Raw genomic sequence first — 5,570 nt, 5'->3', positions numbered from 1 at the left:
CTCTGTTATCTGACAATTTCGTTAGATCACCTTCAGATGTGTATATGTTTTAGGAAGTTCCTACTCTGCTAGGTTTGCACACTATTGCTCAAATACCCTGTAATTTCTCCCTGTAGTCCCTCCTCAATTCCCTCTCCCTTCCCCCTCCCCACTTGATCCTCCCATTCCAATGCCCCCAGTTCAACCATAATCATCTGTTCTCTTTCCCTTTGCTGATGAGCTCTATCTGCACCCTCTGCCCTCGCTCGAAACGTATGCTCTGTGGTTCTACAGACTGGGAGCTCTGGTTCTGTTGGCACTGGACATAAAGGAATATATTTAAAGGAGGAAATGTGAATGCTCCCAATATCCTGCTACAAGTGGCTTGATACTGATAAAAAACAATTATAGATAATCAAAGTCTTCAACGAGTTTTGATGAAGCCACAAAACAGGATCACGGGTCTAAAATGTGAACGAAATGATCAAGAGATGCGTCTGCCTCACGATCACACACAGGGTTCCTTCTGATGACATTTTTACTGTAGTTCTTCCTTTCAAAATCCATCCGAGATGAGAAAGAAAGCAAAGACAATGGCCCTGAAGCGATGCACAAGGTTTTTCAGTTTGCAGCACAGAGATCCTGCTTTCATGGGGACTGTGCCCTTGGCTTCAGTCACAAGTAAAGGGAAAAAGATCTCACCCCTTTGAAGTTCTGAGGGGAGGTCTGAGTGTTCGAGTTAGCATGGTTGGATAGGAGATGCCGTTGTTATAGAACTCTGCTTCCGGTCACCATGGCATCCGCCTGTGACCTCAGTTCCAGATCTTGATAAAGCTGTCCCAGGACCCTGTTGCTACAGCCGTGTCATCTTCAGTCATCCCCAAGCAACTGATACAGCTGTGATGCCCACCTAAGACACCTGCTCTATCAGATGCTGCAGTTGAAATCATCATCATACCCAGTGAGGAGAAGGCAGTGGCCACTCTTGAAGAATACAGATTCAATGCCACAGATGATGTCATGAGCTCCTGCTTTGCACGGATGGCAAATAGCACGTAGCGCCATCTGAGCCAGTGGCAAAAGCATTGCCCTTGGGAAAGAAACTGATAGCGTTGATGTGAGATCCATGTCCTGGAAGGATCTGCTGGCAAATCCCTTCTGGAACATCCCAGAGCTTGACTGAACCATCACAAGCATCAGATACAAACAGTCTGGTGTCACGAGGACAGGGTCATAGCATCTCCATTATGTTCATGTGGTTGTCTGATGGCCCGTCTTCTTGATGTCCCTCTGGGCACATGTGGTATCTCCAGAGATGGTGACTGGTGGTTGTTGTCCAAGAACGAGCAACAGGACAGCTAATCTGTGTATTTATTCTGACAGCTCACGACGCTCACATGCGTTCCCTTAAGAAGTTTTCATACTATAAACCGAGCAGATGTTATCCAGGCCACCACAGGCCTTCTAATTCCCAGAAAGAACGTCTGTATAAGTCATGACCCTGGAGGAGTGCAGAGGGGTGGCGTGGGCCTGGTTTGCAGTATTTTCCATTGTGCGGGGAACTGACAAGGAGCCTGTGTTTCAGTGCATGGCCAGATGCCCCTCAGGATTCTCCGGGTTCACATCTGGATTATCCCCACTGAGTCAAGGCTGTTTCTCTGATCTGCTCCTTCAGCCGCTCAGCACCCTGCGGTGACCGGCCAAGCCCACACATCTTCAAGTCCCAGTGCTTTCCACACTCCTCAAGAATCCACGCTCTTGACTCAGAAGTGTTTCTGTTCTAGTCTCCCACACATGTCAGTCTGTCTCACTCTCACCTGTCCTGGCATTCGTACCATCTTGGTCTTCGCACTCTTGGACCGTGGGCCGGAGCCAGCAAGGCGGGTCATTCTGGGCGGAGGCTGCTCCAGTCCCAGGCCCACTACTCTTGCTCCCTGAGCCCCCCATTGCCATCCCTCAGAAGTGGCGTATTTGACTACGTTGCCCCTATACAGGCTCTCCTTAGTGTGCATCCCATTGCCCTCTTACCTGGTTCCTCTGGAGGCTTCCAGAACACTACTCTGGCTGATCTTAGTGGTCCACCTCCGGAGTTCTCATCTTCTCTCACCGAAACCATCAAAAAATGACTGCTCTTGCCTCCCTCTGTTCCTAGTAACCACCATTTCACCTTTTGCCTCTGAGATTTTTTAAAAAAGTTTATTGGATTTTAGTCATTTTCATCCCCTATCGCCTTCTCTTATCCTCACCTTCCACCTCTGCTCAAACCCTTTGTCTTAGCCAGTGTTCTGTTGCTGTGAAGAGAAAACATGATTACAAAAATTCATAAAAAGGAAGCATTTTTAAAAGATTGCTGATAGTTTCAGAGGTTTAGTCCATTTTCGTCACGGTGGAAAGCATGGCAGCATGTAGGCAGACATGGTTCTGGAGATGTAACAGACACTTCTATATATAGATCTACAGGCAGCCAGAAGAGAGGCACTGACCCTGATTTGGGCTTTTGAAACCTCAAAGCCCATCCTTAGTGGCACAGTTCCTCCAACAAAGCCACACCTCCTAATCCTTCTCAAGTAGTTCTACTTCCTGATGACTAAGCATTCAAACATATGAGGCTATGGCAGGGGTAACATCCTTAGTCAAACCACCATATTCCACTTCATGGACCCCATAGGTTTGTAACTATATCAAAATATACAAAAAAATGCATTCAGTCTAACTTCAAAAGTTCCCATAATCGATAACAGTTTCAACACTGTTAAAAGTTCAAAGTTTAAAGTCTCTTCTGAGACTCATGGCTATTTAAAATCAAAATTAAAAAGCAGATTACATACTTCCAACATACAATGGCACCTCATTTACATTACCAGTCCAAAAGAAGGAAAAGGGAGAATGGTTAGAAAATATCGGATCAGAGAAAGATCTAAAACCAAGCAGACAGGCTCCAAACTCTGCAGCTCCATGTCTGTCTGTTGTCAAAGTGCTCTTCAGATCTCCAGCTCCTTTCAGCTTTATTGACAGCAACACACTTTTCTCGTGGATTGATTCTACTTCCTTTTAGCAGCTGTCCTCTGCAGGCATCCCACAACTCTGGCATCTCCAACATCTTGGGGTCTCCGAGACAATCCAGGCTTCACCTTCACAGCTTCATGCAATGGCCTCTCTGGGTCTCCATATGGAGACACCACTGACTCATGCCTGGCCTCAGCAGCTTTCCTTAGCCACAGAAGGAGAGTTCATAACCCCTTTCTCATATCCTTGACTCTAAAGCCAGAACCACATGAGTGAAGCTCCCAAGTTCTGCTTCCAAGGGGCTGGAACTTGGCTCAATACACTTTCAAATATACTTTGGTCAACTTTGTTTTTGATGGTTTCCTTCACTGCTAAAACTTTTTTAAAAATTCCTTTTCATGAGTCAAAATTTTGTTGAATGGGGTCTTGCCCTGAGGTCACCACTCCCTTTATTCCATCTAGTATTTAGCTTTTCTTTGAAGTTTTATCTCATTGAATGCCAATTTTAGCTCCATTGCACTTCCTGATTTTCTTCTCAAAATGTAAATTTTATATTTTTCCTTGCTCAGTTTTGTTGCAGGACACTCGATCATATGGTGAAACTCTGAGACTGAGTTAATAAAGTTAAGCTAGGATCAGGGGGTGGAGTCAATGACTAGTTGACAAGAATTAACCATAGAGAGTATGGAGGACCTGGAAAGACCGAGAAATGCACAGGAAGGGATAAGGAAGGACTTAGAGATTCTTGGGTCTTTCTGGTTTGGGATGTATGGGGAGATAATCTCTTGCTGGGTTTCTAGGCAAAAAGGAAGGTCAACTAGTTGCTTCTCAGCTTCTCTGATCTGTCAGGATTTTATTCCAACTTCTGACTTCTGAGTCTATAGTGGTAAATAGAACAAGACACCTTTTTATTACAGATCTGCATAAGAGCAGACACTAATAACCACATGACACAGTTAATACTAGTTTGTCTTGAAATATCCTCTGCCAAGCAGTGATTTAAATAATACGATTCCTGTGTGATTATTTCAGGACTGAGAAGCCAGGAACCAATAAGCGGGCTCCTTCAACAAATTAGCGCCCAATATGGGGCTAGCTACATCTACATAAAACCTAAAAGTTTAAAAAGTAATTTTAGACACACAGAAAAACAGAGTTAAGCATGGCTTCATGGAAGCCAGCATTTTGCTGGTGGCATGCCACAGCCCCTTTAAGAGAGGTCTTCCTGATTCAGCGATAGCAGAAAAAAATCCGTGCCATTTTGAAATGCGGCTTCCTGGGCCATGCTGCCAGCGCAACTCTGATGCAGTCCGGCTATCAGGCACTTAAATGGGGTTTGTAAACAGCATGTTACAAACTGTTCAATGGCTCAACATAAATCAATTGTGTACCTGGAACTGGAGCAATATGCACAGCTTGCAGAGGTGGTGAATGGACTTCCACCATGCTGAACTGGGCATTTCTGCCACTGCACCCCTTGGGGAACTTGCAGCATTTTACTTAAACCATAACAGCCTGTAACTCCAGTTCCCTCTGGGTGCTGAGTAAATGTGGTGCACATCAACCCACACAGGCACACACACATATGCATAAATAAAAATAACAAATCTTAAAAAATATCTTAGTCATTTTTTATAATTTTGAAAAATTGTTAATTGGTTACTGTTGTACCTGTATGTGCTTGGGTGGAGATGCACATGTGCTGAAACTCATATGTGGAAGTCAGAGGACAGTTCTGTGGAGCCAGTTATTGCCTTCCACCCTTACACAGGTTCTAGGGTTTGACTCACATCACCACGTTTGTGCAGCAATCACCTTTACCTTCTGAACCCTCTCGCTGGCCCTTCTTTACCATTTGTAGTTCTTTTGGGAGCTCTCTTTTTAGTTTCATACCTTCTTTCTAGCTGGATTTGCTCATTCTTTATTTTTATTTATTTATTTTGAGGTAGGGTCTTCCTATGAAGTTTTGACTGGCTTGGGTCAGCTATTCTGTGGGTGTCCCCATCATAGACTTGACCCCTTTGCTCATATTATTGCTCCTCCCTCTCTATGACTGGACTCCAGGAGTTTATCCCAGTGCTTAGCTGTGAATCTATGCATCTGCTTCCATCAGTTACTGGATGAAGGTTCTATGGTGACAATTAAGGTAGTCATCAATCTGCTTACAGGGGAAGGGCAGTTCAGACACCCTCTCCACTATTGCTTAGATTCTTAGCTGGGGTCATCCTTGTAGATTCCTGGGATTTTCCCTAGTGCCTTGTTTCTCACTAACCCCATGATGGCTCCCTCTATCAAGATATCTCTTTCCTGGCTCTCCCTCTCTGTCCTTGCCCCAACTCACCTTCCCCATCTCTCAGGTTCTCCTTCCCTCCCTTTCTCTTCCCCTCTTCCCCCACTCCCACTTTACTCAGAAGATTTTGTCTTTTTCTTCTTCCTAGGGGGATCCATGTATGCCTTTCTTATTGTTCTTTCTCCTTGTTTCATGACTCCTCTTGGGTTGTGGGTTGTAGGCTAGTTATCCTTTGCTTTGTGTTTAATATCCACTTCTGAATGAGTACATACTGTGTTTGTCTTTCTGGGTCTGA

General features: G+C 44.7%; 1 pseudogene; it reads right to left on the bottom strand.

Annotated features, from left to right (window-relative positions):
- Positions 1 to 791: 791 nt before the first annotated feature.
- On the bottom strand, positions 792 to 1,509 carry LOC125399240 (guanine nucleotide-binding protein G(I)/G(S)/G(T) subunit beta-1 pseudogene; annotated as a pseudogene).
- Positions 1,510 to 5,570: the final 4,061 nt, after the last annotated feature.

This window comes from Myodes glareolus, chromosome 22 (genome assembly GCF_982192425.1).
Source record: "Myodes glareolus chromosome 22, mMyoGla1.1, whole genome shotgun sequence".
Taxonomy (NCBI): domain Eukaryota; kingdom Metazoa; phylum Chordata; class Mammalia; order Rodentia; family Cricetidae; genus Myodes; species Myodes glareolus.
Note: the sequence above shows the minus strand (reverse complement) of the source record. Positions and strands in the feature narration are given on the sequence as shown.